This window comes from Thalassophryne amazonica, chromosome 20 (genome assembly GCF_902500255.1).
Source record: "Thalassophryne amazonica chromosome 20, fThaAma1.1, whole genome shotgun sequence".
NCBI classification, from domain to species: Eukaryota; Metazoa; Chordata; class Actinopteri; order Batrachoidiformes; family Batrachoididae; genus Thalassophryne; species Thalassophryne amazonica.
In genome coordinates, this window is record NC_047122.1 from 12956704 (window position 1) to 12976539 (window position 19836).

Sequence of the window (19836 nt, forward strand, 5' to 3'; positions counted from 1 at the left end):
GAAAACACAAAACGTGACGACTAAAATTATAGTATCGAGTTCGCAAAAAAATAGTGAATGATTTTGTTATATAAACAAAAATGCTAAATATTGGTAGGGACTATTTTGCCATCCCAAAATATTGGTTGTGACTTGGTCCATATGCAAACCTACGCCCCTGATCAGTACCACTCTGAATCCCGCTGATCATGTCTCAAGAGGACAAACTGTGGAAGCATTTTTGAGAAATAAAAGCTGGCTTTCAGGACCAAGTTTCTTGCTCAGTTCATAAGACCAGTGGCTCAAAAATCGTGATCCTGGAATGCTGGATATGGACGATGCAGAGGTCAAAAGAGTGACTCAAGTGCAGGTCATTCAGGTACAAGAGCTCAAAGATTGCTTGGATCAGTGGATGAACCACTACTCTTCCTGGACAGTGCTGAAACGTAGTGTCACCTCATTTCTGAAACTCAAAGATTTGTTAAGACCTGAAAGAAAAGAGAAAGGAACTAAACGTATCGAGTGGAGAAAGCAGGATGATTGAATACGAGATATTCCCATATTTTGCTTGCTTGCCTCTACTGGTGGTTGGCTCTCACTGCGGTATTGTATCACTTCCTGTTCCGGAGCACAGCGGTGTTTTTCTGTATCTGTTAGCTGTTTAATCTGCGCAGTTAGATTGATCTAGTTAACTAGATAACGATTTGTTTCCCAGTATAATCTTTACGTGCCTTAACTAAAGCACTCCTTCTGCTGAATCACCTCTAAATTATTTACACATTATTCACTTTGCGTGTTTTTAGGAATCCGCTAGCTTAACTACTAGCTCTTAGCCGATTTAGCATGGCGGCTTCTCCTGTCTCTCCCGCACTTTTCTGCTCTGGGTGTGAAATGTTTAGTTATTCCTCGGCCTCCTTTAGCAGTAATGGTACTTGTAATAAGTGTAGCTTATTCGTAGCTTTGGAGGCCAGGCTGGGCGAATTGGAGACTCGGCTCCGCACCGTGGAAAATTCTACAGCTAGCCAGGCCCCTGTAGTCGGTGCGGACCAAGGTAGCTTAGCCGCCGTTAGTTACCCCCTGGCAGATCCCGAGCAGCCGGGAAAGCAGGCTGACTGGGTGACTGTGAGGAGGAAGCGTAGCCCTAAACAGAAGCCCCGTGTACACCGCCAACCCGTTCACATCTCTAACCGTTTTTCCCCACTCGACGACACACCTGCCGAGGATCAAACTCTGGTTATTGGCGACTCTGTTTTGCGAAATGTGAAGTTAGCGACACCAGCAACCATAGTCAATTGTCTTCCGGGGGCCAGAGCAGGCGACATTGAAGGAAATTTGAAACTGCTGGCTAAGGCTAAGCGTAAATTTGGTAAGATTGTAATTCACGTCGGCAGTAATGACACCAGGTTACGCCAATCGGAGGTCACTAAAATTAACATTAAATCGGTGTGTAACTTTGCAAAAACAATGTCGGACTCTGTAGTTTTCTCTGGGCCCCTCCCCAATCAGACCGGGAGTGACATGTTTAGCCGCATGTTCTCCTTGAATTGCTGTCTGTCTGAGTGGTGTCCAAAAAATGAGGTGGCCTTCATAGGTAATTGGCAAAGCTTCTGGGGAAAACCTGGTCTTGTTAGGAGAGACGGCATCCATCCCACTTTGGATGGAGCAGCTCTCATTTCTAGAAATCTGGCCAATTTTCTTAAATCCTCCAAACCGTGACTGTCCAGGGTTGGGACCAGGAAGCAGAGTTGTAGTCTTACACACCTCTCTGCAGCTTCTCTCCCCCTGCCATCCCCTCATTACCCCATCCCCGTAGAGACGGTGCCTGCTCCCAGACCACCAATAACCAGTAAAAATCTATTTAAGCATAAAAATTCAAAAAGAAAAAATAATATAGCACCTTCAACTGCACCACAGACTAAAACAGTTAAATGTGGTCTATTAAACATTAGGTCTCTCTCTTCTAAGTCCCTGTTGGTAAATGATATAATAATTGATCAACATATTGATTTATTCTGCCTTACAGAAACCTGGTTACAGCAGGATGAATATGTTAGTTTAAATGAGTCAACGCCCCCGAGTCACACTAACTGTCAGAATGCTCGTAGCACGGGCCGGGGCGGAGGATTAGCAGCAATCTTCCATTCCAGTTTATTAATTAATCAAAAACCCAGACAGAGCTTTAATTCATTTGAAAGCTTGACTCTTAGTCTTGTCCATCCAAATTGGAAGTCCCAAAAAACAGTTTTATTTGTTATTATCTATCGTCCACCTGGTCGTTACTGTGAGTTTCTCTGTGAATTTTCAGACCTTTTGTCTGACTTAGTGCTTAGCTCAGATAAGATAATTATAGTGGGCGATTTTAACATCCACACAGATGCTGAGAATGACAGCCTCAACACTGCATTTAATCTATTATTAGACTCTATTGGCTTTGCTCAAAAAGTAAATGAGTCCACCCACCACTTTAATCATATCTTAGATCTTGTTCTGACTTATGGTATGGAAATAGAAGACTTAACAGTATTCCCTGAAAACTCCCTTCTGTCTGATCATTTCTTAATAACATTTACATCTACTCTGATGGACTACCCAGCAGTGGGGAATAAGTTTCATTACACTAGAAGTCTTTCAGAAAGCGCTGTAACTAGGTTTAAGGATATGATTCCTTCTTTATGTTCTCTAATGCCATATACCAACACAGTGCAGAGTAGCTACCTAAACTCTGTAAGGGAGATAGAGTATCTCGTCAATAGTTTTACATCCTCATTGAAGACAACTTTGGATGCTGTAGCTCCTCTAAAAAAGAGAGCTTTAAATCAGAAGTGCCTGACTCCGTGGTATAACTCACAAACTCGTAGCTTAAAGCAGATAACCCGTAAGTTGGAGAGGAAATGGCGTCTCACTAATTTAGAAGATCTTCACTTAGCCTGGAAAAAGAGTCTGTTGCTCTATAAAAAAGCCCTCCGTAAAGCTAGGACATCTTTCTACTCATCACTAATTGAAGAAAATAAGAACAACCCCAGGTTTCTTTTCAGCACTGTAGCCAGGCTGACAAAGAGTCAGAGCTCTATTGAGCTGAGTATTTCATTAACTTTAACTAGTAATGACTTCATGACTTTCTTTGCTAACAAAATTTTAACTATTAGAGAAAAAATTACTCATAACCATCCCAAAGACATATCGTTATCTTTGGCTGCTTTCAGTGATGCCGGTATTTGGTTAGACTCTTTCTCTCCGATTGTTCTGTCTGAGTTATTTTCATTAGTTACTTCATCCAAACCATCAACATGTTTATTAGACCCCATTTCTACCAGGCTGCTCAAGGAAGCCCTACCATTATTTAATGCTTCGATCTTAAATATGATCAATCTATCTTTGTTAGTTGGCTATGTACCACAGGCTTTTAAGGTGACAGTAATTAAACCATTACTTAAAAAGCCATCACTTGACCCAGCTATCTTAGCTAATTATAGACCAATCTCCAACCTTCCTTTTCTCTCAAAAATTCTTGAAAGGGTAGTTGTAAAACAGCTAACTGATCATCTGCAGAGGAATGGTCTATTTGAAGAGTTTCAGTCAGGTTTTAGAATTCATCATAGTACAGAAACAGCATTAGTGAAGGTTACAAATGATCTTCTTATGGCCTCGGACAGTGGACCCATCTCTGTGCTTGTTCTGTTAGACCTCAGTGCTGCTTTTGATACTGTTGACCATAAAATTTTATTACAGAGATTAGAGCATGCCATAGGTATTAAATGCACTGCGCTGCGGTGGTTTGAATCATATTTGTCTAATAGATTACAATTTGTTCATGTAAATGGGGAATCTTCTTCACAGACTAAAGTTAATTATGGAGTTCCACAAGGTTCTGTGCTAGGACCAATTTTATTCACTTTATACATGCTTCCCTTAGGCAGTATTATTAGACGGTATTGCTTAAATTTTCATTGTTACGCAGATGATACCCAGCTTTATCTATCCATGAAGCCAGAGGACACACACCAATTAGCTAAACTGCAGGATTGTCTTACAGACATAAAGACATGGATGACCTCTAATTTCCTGCTTTTAAACTCAGATAAAACTGAAGTTATTGTACTTGGCCCCACAAATCTTAGAAACATGGTGTCTAACCAGATCCTTACTCTGGATGGCATTACCCTGACCTCTAGTAATACTGTGAGAAATCTTGGAGTCATTTTTGATCAGGATATGTCATTCAAAGCGCATATTAAACAAATATGTTGGACTGCTTTTTTGCATTTACGCAATATCTCTAAAATCAGAAAGGTCTTGTCTCAGAGTGATGCTGAAAAACTAATTCATGCATTTATTTCCTTTAGGCTGGACTATTGTAATTCATTATTATCAGGTTGTCCTAAAAGTTCCCTAAAAAGCCTTCAGTTAATTCAAAATGCTGCAGCTAGAGTACTGACGGGGACTAGAAGGAGAGAGCATATCTCACTCATATTGGCCTCTCTTCATTGGCTTCCTGTTAATTCTAGAATAGAATTTAAAATTCTTCTTCTTACTTATAAGGTTTTGAATAATCAGGTCCCATCTTATCTTAGGGACCTCGTAGTACCATATCACCCCAATAGAGCGCTTCGCTCTCAGACTGCAGGCTTACTTGTAGTTCCTAGGGTTTGTAAGAGTAGAATGGGAGGCAGAGCCTTCAGCTTTCAGGCTCCTCTCCTGTGGAACCAGCTCCCAATTCAGATCAGGGAGACAGACACCCTCTCTACTTTTAAGATTAGGCTTAAAACTTTCCTTTTTGCTAAAGCTTATAGTTAGGGCTGGATCAGGTGACCCTGAACCATCCCTTAGTTATGCTGCTATAGACGTAGACTGCTGGGGGGTTCCCATGATGCACTGTTTCTTTCTCTTTTTGCTCTGTATGCACCACTCTGCATTTAATCATTAGTGATCGATCTCTGCTCCCCTCCACAGCATGTCTTTTTCCTGGTTCTCTCCCTCAGCCCCAACCAGTCCCAGCAGAAGACTGCCCCTCCCTGAGCCTGGTTCTGCTGGAGGTTTCTTCCTGTTAAAAGGGAGTTTTTCCTTCCCACTGTAGCCAAGTGCTTGCTCACAGGGGGTCGTTTTGACCGTTGGGGTTTTACATAATTATTGTATGGCCTTGCCTTACAATATAAAGCGCCTTGGGGCAACTGTTTGTTGTGATTTGGCGCTATATAAAAAAATTGATTGATTGATTGATTGAAGAACGCTTTCAAAGGAAAGAGTCTAACTTGTGACTACTTGACCAAAGCAGAAACTAATTGTGAAGTACTATCAAAGCAAAGCTTTAAAGAAGATTTGGCGATGCTAATGGAGCTTCAGAGGGTGAAGAAAGGTAGCTCCCTCTATAAGTTAAATCCAGTACTCAAAGACGAGTCAAGAGAGTTGGTGGAAGGTTGAGCCGTGTCGCAATGCCAGCCGACTCCAAGCAGCAAGCCATTTTGCCTAAACACTCACATATCACAAAACCTGTACTGACACACATTCATGACACGTTAGCTCAGCTGTGTCAAAGATTCTGGATCCCAGGAGCCAGTGGAGCCATCAAATGGTTCCTGTCCAAGTGTGTCATCTATAAAAGACTACACGGCACCGCTGGACAGCAACTTATGGCAGATTTGCCAACATGCAGGGTCCTGCCTGATGATCCACCTTTCACACGAGTTGGTGTTGATTATTTCGGCCCCTTTCAAGTGAAAAGAGGAAGAGGGCAAGTAAAGAGATATGGCATTATCTTCACGTGTCTTTCCATACGTGCTGTGCATCTAAAAGTTGCATCCACACTAGACATGGAGGCATGTCTTAATGCAATCAGAAGATTTCTTGCCAGAAGAAGACAAGTCAGAGAGATGTACTCAGATAATGGAACCAACTTCTAATCCGTTCAGTGAAAAAAATCCTCAACATCACAGTGAAGGAGCAACTTTTGGATGAAGAAGGTCTCCATACTTTGCTGTGTGAAGCTGAAGTGGTCATTAATAGCAGACCCATCACAAAGGAATCATCAGACCCCAATGATTTGGAGGCACTAACACCCAACCATCTGTTCCTACTCAAGGTCAAACCCCCTCACAGCTCTGTTATAATGAAACCCAACAATCAAAACCTAATAGTCCATCCATCCATCCACTCATTTTCTTCCACTTTATCCGGAGTCGGGTCGCGGGGGCAGCAGCTCAAGCAAAGCTGCCCAGACCTCCCGATCCACACACAGCTCCTCCGGGGGAACCCCAAGACATTCCCAAGCCAGCCAAGAGACGTAGTCCCTCCAGCATGTCCTGGGTCTTCCCGTGAACCTAATAGTCCCTTCTAAAAATGTCATTCTCACAACAAAATCATACAAACATGCCCCATTTTAAAACACTTTCAAATCAACAGCATCACACTGATGTGTTTTACACAAAACACACACTCTCACTCATTTCTGTGTAGGCTCTCAGTTGTCTAGGTGGTTTCCATAGTAAAGAAGCTTGAATCTTCGACTGGACTGGATTGCTTGACGCGAGGACGTTTCGCTTCAAATCGCAGAAGCTTCCTCAGCTAAAATTCTTGCTCTGGAAGTCTGACTTCTGTCTGATGCTTGTAGAGAAGAATAAAACAGAAGCCAAAAAAACTCTCACTCATCTTCAACCGCTTAGTCCAATCAAGGGTTGTGGGGGGCTGGAGCCTATCCCAGCAGTCATACAGCATGAGTCGTGGTTCACCCAGGACAGGACACCAGTCTGTCGCAGGGCCACAAACAGACAAACACATTCACACCCACTCGCACACCTATGGACATTTTAAAGATTCCAATCCACCTAACCTGCATGTCTTTGGATGTGGGAGGAAACCAGAGCACCCGGAGGAAACCCACACAAACACAGGGAGAACATGCAAACTACACACAGAAAGGCCACAGGCGGGAATTGAACCCATGACCTTCTCGCTGTGAGACAACAGTGCTAATCACTAAGCCATTGTGCTGCCGCTTACACAAAACACTGAAGTCAAAATATTTTTATTTACTTTTTGTCAAACGAGCTGAAAGTTACAGTATTTGGCAACAAATATTTTCTTTCCTTTTTCTTTTCTTCAAGAATTAGAAATTGGGGTGGTGGCCAAGTGGTTAGTGCACTTGGTTTCGGTGCGGAAGGTTCCTGGTTCGATTCCCACCCCTGCCACATTTCTCCATGTAATTTGGAGTTGCATCAGGAAGCGCATCCGGCATAAAACTTGTGCCGATTCTACATGAAGATCCACCTCGGATTTTCTGTGGTGACCCCGAGTGCGAACAAGGGAGCACCCGAAGGAATTTCCTTACAAATACCTAAAGAAATATAGTGTTCTGAACAGTTCATATTCAAAACACAAATCAAAACAATGAAAACAATTGTTTACAGTACTGTAGTTTACAGTAGTATTTAGCATGGGAGGATTACAGTATTATGGATCCCGCCTTCTGTCTGGATCTGGCCAAAGAACCTCATCCATATCGCAGATGATGTCCTCTTGAGAACAAACAGAGAGGCCCATGTGCCTAATCCAGCCCTGAACTGACCCCACCTCAGCATCTCGACATGCCTCTTCCATTGCTTGCAGAAGAGGCATGTGGGCATTTGGTTGAAGGTCCTAGAATTTCCATCGCTATGCTGAGAAGAATTCTTCCATTGGGTTGAGAAAAGGGGAGTAAGGGGGCAAGTACAACACTGTGAAGTTTTCATGGCTTGTGAACCAGTCCTGGATCTGAGTAGCCCGATGGAAACTAACATTGTCCCAGATGACAACAAAAATGGGCTGCTCAGGTCCTTCCATTGCAATTACACGATGTAGGTCATCCAGAGACGTAATCATGTGTTGTGTTGTAGGAGCTTATGTTTGCATGATGATGGACAATTCCTCTCAGACCGAAGGCAGCCCACAAGGTAATATTTCCCCCACGCTGCCCAGGAACAGTAATAACTGCCCTCTGGCCTAAAATATTACGGCCCAGACGCCTGGTTTTGGCCAAGTTGAAACTGACTTCATCGATGTAGATGTACTCATGAGGCTGTGCAGCTGCATCAAGGCCAAAAACTCGCTGAAACAGAACACCAGCACAGACACGTCACAGTTACTGTAATCACCATTATTGGATTATATCACAATACAGTGTATGTAAAGTGCAATGACATTTACTTGGTCATACTCATAGTGGAGATCCTTGACCCTCTGGCTGTTCCTTTCAAAGCAGCACACAGGGTAAGAAGCACACAGAGTATCAAAAGTGAAAGTAAAAAAAAACAAAAAACAGCACTCTGTCTCACGGTGTTAAAGTGTCCCATCAGCTCTCTGAGATTCAGATTAAAGACAATGTGTGTAGATTTTTTAACACAACAGTAAACGCTACATCCCTTCAATATCAATTTAACATTATTTATGACAATTATATATAACACATGACATGAAATATAAAAAATTTATGAAATATGTAGTGTTAGGGTCCCGAAAAAGAAACTTCAACTTTTTCAAGGTGCTTCTTCATAAATTGGGTGAGATTTCATGAAATTTGAAAAATATGAACCACTGCCACCCGGCCTCTGTTTTTGTGATGTACGAGTGACATTTTGAGTTATGGACTGGATAACATTAGTTCATTGGTGGCATTAGTGGCAGATTTTGTTACATCTGCCTCAGGTAGCATTTCTGAGGCAGGCATTGCGCTGCGGTGGTTTGAATCATATTTGTCTAATAGATTACAGTTTGTTCATGTAAATGGGGAATCTTCTTCACAGACTAAAGTTAATTATGGAGTTCCACAAGGTTCTGTGCTAGGACCAATTTTATTCACTTTATACATGCTTCCCTTGGGCAGTATTATTAGACGGTATTGCTTAAATTTTCATTGTTACGCAGATGATACCCAGCTTTATCTATCCATGAAGCCAGAGGATACGCACCAATTAGCTAAACTGCAGGATTGTCTTACAGACATAAAGACATGGATGACCTCTAATTTCCTGCTTTTAAACTCAGATAAAACTGAAGTTATTGTACTTGGCCCCACAAATCTTAGAAGCATGGTGTCTAACCAGATCGTTACTCTGGATGGCATTTCCCTGATCTCTAGTAATACTGTGAGAAATCTTGGAGTTATTTTTGATCAGGATATGTCATTCAAAGCGCATATTAAACAAATATGTAGGACTGCCTTTTTGCATTTACGCAATATCTCTAAAATCAGAAAGGTCTTGTCTCAGAGTGATGCTGAAAAACTAATTCATGCATTTATTTCCTCTAGGCTGGACTATTGTAATTCATTATTATCAGGTTGTCCTAAAAGTTCCCTAAAAAGCCTTCAGTTGGTTCAGAATGCTGCAGCTAGAGTACTGACGGGGACTAGCAGGAGAGAGCATATCTCACCCGTGTTGGCCTCCCTTCATTGGCTTCCTGTTAATGCTAGAATAGAATTTAAAATTCTTCTTCTTACTTATAAGGTTTTGAATAATCAGGTCCCATCTTATCTTAGGGACCTCGTAGTACCATATTACCCCATTAGAGCGCTTCGCTCTCAGACTGCGGGCTTACTTGTAGTTCCTAGGGTTTGTAAGAGTAGAATGGGAGGCAGAGCCTTCAGCTTTCAGGCTCCTCTCCTGTGGAACCAGCTCCCAATTCAGATCAGGGAGACAGATACCCTCTCTACTTTTAAGATTAGGCTTAAAACTTTCCTTTTCGCTAAGGCTTATAGTTAGGGCTGGATCGGGTGACCCTGGACCATCCCTTGGTTATGTTGCTTTAGACGTAGACTGTGTTTCATAATTATTGTATGGCCTTGCCTTGCAATGTGGAGCGCCTTGGGGCAACTGTTTGTTGTGATTTGGCGCTATACAAGAAAAAAGTTGATTGATTGATTGATGACCCATCATTCCAGTCGTCACAGCAGGTCCTGGATAACATTGCTGCTGTCAATAATTTTGCTGAGCAAGCAGTTGCACTTATCCAGGATTACAATCAGATCCTAACAAAGGATGAGCAGCAATGCCTGTGGTGTCCAGAAGGAACCAGAAGGGGGCTTCAGTCCTACATAAGGCTGCGTGTTGCTGCACTGCAGAGACGGTGTTTGTGATAGGGATGTGAGAGCAGGAGAGTCACAATCAGAGTGTTCTGTAAATGTAATTTCCAAAGTTTTGCAAACCTCGACCTATGCCTTATGCTTTGAAGGATGCTGTGTATGCCCAGTTAAATAAAATGGAAAAGACGGGGTTATAACTGTAGTAAGTTACAGTGAGTGGGCCTTGCCCACAGCTCACATTCCCAAGGTGGATAATTCTGTCAGGATTTGTGGTGATTACAAAATCTCCATAAACCCATGGTTAGAGGTAGATTAATACCCACTTCCAAAACCACAGGATTTCTTCACAAAACTGGCAGGTGGTGCCAGATTTACAAAATTGGGCCTGAAGTTGAGTTGGATGTGGATTCGATAAAGTTCCTTACAATAAACATACATAAGGGGCTGTACAAACTAAACAGACTCTCTTATGGAGTGGCCAGCACACCTGCCATATCTCAAAAGCTGATGGATCAAGTATTGCAAGGGTTAGATGGTGTCATATGTTACTTGGTGACATATTGATTACAGGAAAGGACCATGAGCAACACATGTGAAATTTGGAAGAAGTGCTGAAAAGATTAAAAACTCACAATCTTAGAGCAAACACTGACAAATATATTTGGGGCACATGATCGATGCTGAGGGAAGTCACCCTCTGAAAGAAAAATGTGAGGCTATTTCTCAAGCGAAACTGCAAGTCCTGTGACAGAGGTAAGGTCTTTCCTGTCCTTGTTGAGTTATTATGGGTAGTTCATACTGAATTTGTCAACAGTGATAGCACCAATGACAGGGTTGCTACAGAAAGATGCCAAATGGGAGTGGTCAGACTCATGTGACAGGGCTTTTGATGAAGTTAAAAGACAGCTAATTTCAAACAGACTTTTAGTTCACTGCAGCCCTGATCTGCCGCTGATTCTGGCGTGTGATGCATCACTTGTGGGAGTGGGTGCAGTGATTTCTCACAAAATGTCAGATGGAAGTGAGAAACCTTTTGCTTTTGCTTTATGAATGCTAACAAAAGCCGAGAAAAACTATTCTCAAATTGAAAACGAAGCCTTAGGATTAGTTTTTGGAGTAATGAAATTCAATGACTATTTGTTTGGATGCGAATTCATTTTGATCACAGATCACAAGCCATTATTGTAGATCCTAGGTCCCAAAACAGGACAGCAGATGCATTGTCCAGATTGCCAATTGTGGATAATGACTTTCCAAGGTCAAATACTGTGTTTCGAGTTTCCTATTTGGACAGTCTGCCAATCACAGCTGAGCAGATTGCTAGTGAAACTGCAAAAGACCCTACATTAGCCAAAGCAAAGCAGTTTGTTTTATCAGGATGGCCAAAACACGTCTGATAAAAACATTCAGTCGTATTTGAGGAGACAATTTGATCTAACTGTAGAAAATGAGTGTTTACAATGGGGATTTCAAGTAATCATACCAGATAGTCTGAAAGATAGGTTACTAGCAGCTGTACATGACAGCCACTGTGGCATGCTCAAAATAAAGTTCCTGGCTAGGACAGACACCCTCTCTACTTTTAAGATTAGGCTTAAAACTTTCCTTTTTGCTAAAGCTTATAGTTAAGGCTAGATCAGGTGACCCTGAACCATCCCTTAGTTATGCTGCTATAGACTTAGACTGCTGGGGGGTTCCCATGATGCACTGAGTGTTTCTTTCTCTTTTTGCTCTGTATGCACCACTCTGCATTTAATCATTAGTGATTGATCTCTGCTCCCCTCCACAGCATGTCTTTTTCCTGGTTCTCTCCCTCAGCCCCAACCAGTCCCAGCAGAAGACTGCCCCTCCCTGAGCTTGGTTCTGCTGCAGGTTTCTTCCTGTTAAAAGGGAGTTTTTCCTTCCCACTGTCGCCAAGTGCTTGCGCACAGGGGGTCGTTTTGACCGTTGGGGTTTTTACGTAATTATTGTATGGTCTTGCCTTACAATGTAAAGCGCCTTGGGGCAACTGTTTGTTGTGATTTGGCGCTATATAAATAAAATTGATTGATTGATTGATTGATTTTGATGGGGTGGCCTTCCTTGAATGAAGACATTGAAACAGAAGTGAATCAATGTGAAGTCTGCAAATATCAGTGATAAAGCACCAGTGCATACTTGGAAATTGGCATCAGGTCTGTGGAAAAGAATACACTTGGATTTTGCAGAATCAAAGGGTCAGATGTTTCTGGTATTTATTGATGCATATACAATATGGCTGTCATGATCTGGACTTGTTATATCATGTTTTGTCTGTTTAGTTTTCCTTGTTGTTTCAGGGTGTGATTTCTCTTGCTGGGTTTTTCCTGCTTGGGCTTTGTTTGACCCTATCTCTCTTGTCCATCTCTGTTGGTGCTTGGTGATGGGTGTCACACTCTGTCTGGACCACACCCTGTTCTGGATCTTTCCACACACCTGTTTCTAATCTGTAGCTCATCACCTGGGTGTATTTAAGTTCCACTGGTTGCACTAGTTCCCCACCAGATTGTTGTGCCTTGTGCCTTTGCTTCCAGCTCTATGTTTTATGTTTCCAAGTCCTGTACCATGTTGTGTTTTGTCCACCTGCCTGTTTGTACCGACCACGCCTTACGCCTGATGCTTTGGATCCGTTTGCTCATCACTGACTGCCTTGCTGTGTACCGGACCCCCTGAATCCTTCAGTAAATGTTTTTACTAACCAGAGCTACTGTGTTGCATCCTGCAATTGTGTCCAGACGTTTCTATCAGTCAAACCTGATAATGGCCAGAGATTGTCCCTGTGTCAACTACTATGTAGTGGAGGGCGCGCACATCCAAGACAAAAAACATCAGCAGGTGCCAAATCAAAAAAACGTAGGTAGAAGAGGGAAGGATCTGCACACTGCTTGTAAAAGACTTAATTTATTGGGAGTAGCAACGTTTCGATCATAGATCTTCTCCAGGCATCTTACAAAAGTTAAAAAACAGTCAGAATAAGTAGAGGAGGCCTGCACAGCTGATTAGCAATTAAGTAATCAGCTGATAGTCAGCTGTTCTAATTAGGCCTGACAAACAGTTGTAAGAGATAACAAACAATCCTGTTAGAAAATACATACAGCTAAAGAAACAAAAGCAGAAACAGCAACATTTTTTAAACAAGTATAAGCACGATATAATAATCATAGGTCGTCACAAAAAAGGTTTTAAATCAAAATCCAAATTGAGGCCTTTAGGTGACAGGGTATTGAGGTAAAATATATAAAATGCCTCTCAGAAGAATACTGTTGATATCCCCTCCCCTTCTTGGGGAGGGGATATCTATCCCAGTGTATCCCAACGAGATTGTGTTTCGTAGAATTGAAGTGCACTGCGACAGGGTTTTTTCATACTGCTCCTAAGAACTTGTGATGAAAAAAAAACAAGGTGCACAAAGTGCCTTCCATTAAAATCAAACAAGGAAAAGACAGTGTACATAAACAGTTAACATTCAAAAAATAAGGTCAAAATAAATAAATAAATTAAAAAATAAATTAAACATAAAAATACACCATCACTGCTTAGTATGTATCAAAAGCCAGTCTGAACAAATGAGTTTTGAGTCGAGCTTTAAAAAAATCAAAGTCTGTCATGGTTCTCATGTCAGGGAGAAGTTTGTTCCAGAGTCTAGGCCCAGCAACAGAAAAAGCTTGATCACCCCAGTGCTTATACCTGGTTCTTGGGACTTCCAGTAAAAGCTGGTCTGTAGACCTTAAGGCCCTGGTTGTGTTACGAGGTTGTGCTGTGCTGTGTGCACTCTGGCTGGCCGCTCCCCATCTGTACATACATATCAGCATGTCATGCAAGTGTGCTCCCCGCACGCCACATGTGTTGCGGGAGGAGGAGCGGGGGGCACGCGAAACACACGCACGCATGTGTGGTGGGGGGAGAGCGGGGGGAGCGCAACACGCGAGATATACAAGCACAGCACATGTTGGGGGGGGGCAACCCTCCGGCACACCACATGTGTGTTGCTTGGCAACTCCACAGTCATTGGAGCAATTAGAAAAATTCCACATACAGCTTGAAAGTGGTCACATGCTCACCATTTTTGTGCTGATAGTGTGAATGGCACCACATTTTCTAAGTGTCCAGCGAGCGGTGTTGGATGTCCGTGTGTCACCTGGAATTTGGCCGACACCTGCCGCAAGAGGTATCGAATGAGCACTCGCAGGGCACTCTCTGTCTTTCGGCTGCTGGTGTGCGTGAATAGTTATAGCGACGGTATACAAGACGTTAGAGGCGGCTCAGATTTTTCACGACTGGCATTCCACCTTCATGCGCTAGTCGGCTTCAGTCGTGTTATGTGTGAAGGGGCCCTTAGAGAGGGTACTGCTAATGAAAAGACAGGAGGCAGAGCTGGAGGTGGCAGAGCTGAAAATGCTGCAATTTTCTTTGGGAGAGATGAGGATTTGGGAGGACAGGATTAGGAATAAACATATCAGGACAGCTCAGATGGGACAGTTTGGAGACAAAGTCAGAGAGGCGAGATTGAGATCATTTGGATGTGCAGAGATGGGACCCAGGATATACCGGGAAAAGGATGATGAGTATCAAGCTACCAAGCAGGAGGAGAACAGGGAGGACAAAGAGGAGGTTTATTGATGTGGTAAATAATACTCCAGAGGCCAAGGCCACCCTGCTCCAGGATGAGGTGGTTTTGGCCCTTGATCCAGCTGATGGCTGTCTGCCTGATCTTGAAAAAAATAAACCCAAGGACAGCTGCAGGTCCGGACCACATACCTGGGTGTGTGCTCAAGAGGTGTGCAGAACAACTGGCACAGGTCCTGAGAGACATTTTAACATCTTTTGTCAAGGCACAACTGCTTGACAAAAATCTGGGTCAAGCAGTTGTGCCTTCATGCTTCAAAATGTCAGCCATCATCCCAGTGCCCAAAAGACCCTCCATTACCACCCTTAACAATTACCGCCCTGTAGCCTTCACTTCCATAATCATAAAGTGCTTTGAAAGACTAATAAAAGAGCACATCACCTCCATTTTACCTCACCCATTCAACCCCCTTACAGTTTGTGTACAGACCAAACTGCTCTGCTAAGGACACCTTATCAACTGCTCTCCACCTGTCCATGGAACACCTGGAGGGAAAAAATGCATGGGTCTGGATGCTGCTGGTTGATTTTAGTTCTGCGTTTAACACAGTAATCCCACAGCATTTGATTGACAAACTGGGCCCACTGGGACTGAACACCCCCCTGCTAAACTGGATACTGGACTTTTTGACAAACAGGCCTCCATTTGTGCATGGAGGTAGCAACAGGAGGTCGAACACCTTCACCTTAAGCACAGGCTCTCCATAAAGTTGTCTGCTGAGCCCCTTCCTCTTCACCCCCATGACCCATAACTGTTGTGCAAAGTTCAGCAAAAATCACATCATCAAATATGCTGACAACACAACCGTAGTGGGGCTCATTCAGAATGAGGATAACACCCACGACAGGGAGGAGGTGAGACTCTTCACTGATTGGTGCAACAGCAACAATTTGATCCTGAATGTGGAGGAAACCAAGAAGCTGGTGATCGACTTGAGGAGAAGATGCTCTCCCCCACCATACCCATTTACATCAAGGACTCTGCTGTGGAGATTGTGCAGGAATCAAAATTCCTGGGTGTTCATGTCTCCAACAGCTTGACGTGGAATCTGCACATATCCTCTCTGGTTACAAAGGCCAACCAGCATCTCCACTTTCTCCACAGGTTAAAGACTGCGCCCGACTGTCCTCACCTGTTTCTGTAGAGGAACAAGCAAGAGTGTACAAACAGTAGCATCTCTCTGTGGCATGAAAGTAGTAGTCTTGCAGGCAGGAAGGCACACTGGGGGGTTATAAGGGCAGCAGAGAAGGTTATTAGGGCCAGGCTGCCAACCATTGGTGAACTGGTAGAACAGGGCTGCTTATCCAGGGCAAGGAGGATAATCAGGGACACTTCACATCCCTTTAACAATCTGTTTTCCCTCCTGCCCTCGGGTAGACAGTACCATAGCCTGATTTGCAAAACACATAGATTCAGGGACAGCTGTTACCCAACCACCATAAGACAGTTAAATACAAATGAATAGAAGGAACTAGTCTATGAGCCAGTCATCAATTTTGACCGAATTGGTACCACGTAAGGTGACAAAACAACACTTAGAATCCAGCCTCAGTGTACCATGGCCTACACAAAAATGTAGGATAACCATCCCAGGGTGGTAGATATAGCCAGGTAGGGGTTAATGAAGAATTATTGATGAATTGCAAATGCAAATGAATGTTGGAATTTCTTATGTGTAAATTATATAAAAGTTGACTGAAATTGTGAAAGCAACAAGAGATGTGCACAAATAAGTGAGTATAAATTGTTATAAGTAGCTTGAAACCTTTTGTGTAGGCTCTCAGTTGTCCAGGTGGTTTCCATAGTAGAGAAGCTTGAATCTTCGACTGGACTGGGTTGCTTGACGCGAGGATGTTTCGCTTCAAATGGCAGAAGCTTCCTCAGCTAAAATTCTTGCTCTGGTAGTCTGACTTCTGTCTTGACTCTTGTAGAGAAGAATAAAACCGAAGCCACAAAAGCTGGAGTTTTAAACCTAACCAGTCCCCTCCTACCGAGAGGCCGACTGCTATAGGCTGGTGACTAAACAATAGCTCTAATTAGCAACTATTTTGCTCTAGTAAGCACCCTCCTAATGACAGGGCAGCTGTCCCTCCTAATGATGGGACGGAAGCCTCTCCTGATGGCTCCCTTGACGACTCTCCTAATGACATGAATGACTCATTACCATGAACAAAAGACTGAAACTGCTTTGACCTGAGTACCCCATTGTAAACAGGGGACAAAGCGTGTCTCAGACCCCCTCCCCGGTTAAGGCTGGGTTTCAACCGTTTCACATAAAATGCCTCTTTGACCCCTCTCTTAAACCATTTCTTCTCTCTGGCTAAGATTTTAACTTCCTTGTCCTCAGACGTGTGGTTAGTGTCTTTAAGGTGGAGATGAACTGCAGACTGAGGTCCATTTGCGCCCTCTCTGCGGTGCTGGTATAGCCTTTTGTGTAAAGGTTGCTTAGTCTCACTTATGTAGTCGTCATTACAGTTTTCCTGACATCTGATACATTTGTAACTAGGGATCCTGTCCTTAGGGTGAACTAATTTCTGTCTCAAGGTGTTAACCGGTTTAAAGTAAACTGGGATTTTGTGCTGTCTGAAGATCCTCTGTAGTTTTTCCCCTACTCCTGCTAAATAAGGGAGAGACACTCCTCTTCTTCTTGTCTCCGTCTCCTGTCTATCTGGTCTCTTTGTTTTCTGGGACTTCTGCACTTTGTCCAGGGACCATCGTGGGTACCCACATACTGTGAGGGCTTTCTGTACAAGTTGTTGTTCTTTGGCCCTTCCCTCTGCAGTTGTGGGCACCTGTAGGGCTCTGTGTTGAAGAGTCCTGATCACCCCGAGCCAAAGAGCAAATATTGGTCAGTGTGAGTGGGTTTTCTGTAAACCCCTGTCTGGAGCTGCCTGTTCTCTCCAATCGCAACATCACAGTCCAAGAAGGCTAAATGGTTGTTTCTGGCATCCTCACGTGTGAACTTGATATTGGAATCCACCGAGTTGATGTGTTCTGTAAAGTCCTCAACCTCCTGTTGCTTGATTTTAACCCATGTGTCATCGACATATCTGAACCAGTGACTGGGAGAGATGCCCGTGAAAGACGTCAAGGCTGTCTTCTCCACTCGCTCCATGTACAGATTGGCCACAATGGGGGATACTGGAGACAACCATGGATCAGTCTGTAGTAATTCCCCCTAAACAGGAAAAACGTGGTGTTAAGACAGATCTCCAAGAGTTGGCAGATGTGGTCTGAGATGGCCTCAGCTGTGGGGATGCAGGTGAACAACGATGACACATCAAATGACACCATAGTTTCATCTGCCTCCAGCTGCAGGTCCTTGATCTTGTTCACAAAATCTTGTGTGTTCTCCACATGGTGGTCTGAGTTACCCACTAGAGGAGCCAAAATCCACTTGAGGTGCTTGGCCAAATTGTATATGATGGAATCTGTGCTACATATAATAGGCCTGAGTGGTACATCCTGTTTGTGGATTTTGGGCAGTCCATAGATGCATGGAGTGGCGTCCCTGGGGACTGACAGACATACTACCAGTCTGTAGTATGTCTGTCTGTTGATGAGTCCCTCTTTCTCCAGGTTTTGGAGGTAGCTAATGATTTTCTTCTTATAGCCGCTTGTGGGGTCTCTCTTCAGACATTCGTATGTACTGGAGTCACTGAGCAAGTTGTTGATCTTGGCCTCGTAGTCCGATGTGTTCAGGACCACCGCGCATCTGCCTTTATCTGCTGGCAGGATAAGGATGCTTTGGTCCTTCTGCAGTGCTTACAAAGCTTTCTGTTCTTCTCCTGTGATGTTGGACGGAGGAGGCTTAGCACTGTTCAGCACTGCTATGACTCTTAGTCGGAGGTCCCCAGCTTCTGACTCTGACAAACTGTTATGTTTAATGGCTGACTCTACTGCAGTGATGTAATCTACTGTCTGTATATGTTTAGGGGTCACTGAGAAATTTAGAAATTATTTGTCTGATCATAACAATTCCAAAAAGGTATAGTTTGGACTATCTATGACTAAAGGTTATGGAGTTATGGGGTAAAACAGTAAGAATGGTGACAAAAGTCAGTTTCAGTTTGTACAGGGGTCAATGCAAATTATTGGTTTAAATAAAAGGATTAATAAATGGAATAGTTTTGACTGTGTTGAATGTTTGGTAAGTAAGGGCCCCTTCACACATAACACGATTGAAGCCGACGAATCCATGAAGGAGGAATTGGATGCCATTTGTGAAAAATCAGAGCTGCCTCAAAGGCCTTCTGCACCTGTCAACACAACATTCATGCACACAAGTGGTCAAGGGACAGCAAATGCCCTGCGCATGCTCATTCGATCCCCCTCTTGGCAGTTTCAATTTCAATTTATTTTCATTTATATAGCGCCAAATCACAACAAAGTTGCCTCAAGGTGCTTCGCACAAGTAAGGTCTAACCTTATCAACCCCCAGAGTAAGCACACAGGCGACAGCGGTAAGGAAAAACTCCCTCTGATGATTTGAGGAAGAAACCTCAAGCAGACCAGACTCAAAGGGGCAACCCTCTGCTTGGGCCATGCTACCGACACAATTTACAAAAAATTCAGAAAATGAATATACAGGAAATGTTGCCGGTGCACAGGACAGGAGGGTTACAGAAACAGACACCACACGCATCTCTGGATGGAACCACACCTCAAACAGCGAGAAAAAAAAAAACAGTTCAGGCATCAGAAAGTAAAGAAAAAAATACAGAATAATTTGGCAGCATTAAGCAACAAGAAAAACAGAAGTAATACTAAGGTGATCGCCGGCCACTAGCCCTATGCTTCACTAAAAGAGCCAGACTTTAGGTAAAGTTGAGGTCGCAGCCCACTCCGTTTCCTAATAAAATGAAGTTAAAAGCATAAAAAGCATAGTAACATACTATGCCAGTATGCTAGCCATACGAAAGGGAAAATAAGTGCGTCTTAAGTCTAGACTTGAAAGTCTCTACAGAATCTGACTGTTTTTTGGATGCAGGGAAATCATTCCACAGAACAGGGGCACAATAAGAGAAAGCTCTCTGACCCGCAGACAAAGTAGTCCTGCATCCTGAGAATGCAGAGCCCAGGCCGGTATGTAGGGTTTAATTAGGTCAGCTAGGTAGTCCATGAACAATTTTATAGGCTAGTAGCAGAACCTTAAAATCTGTTT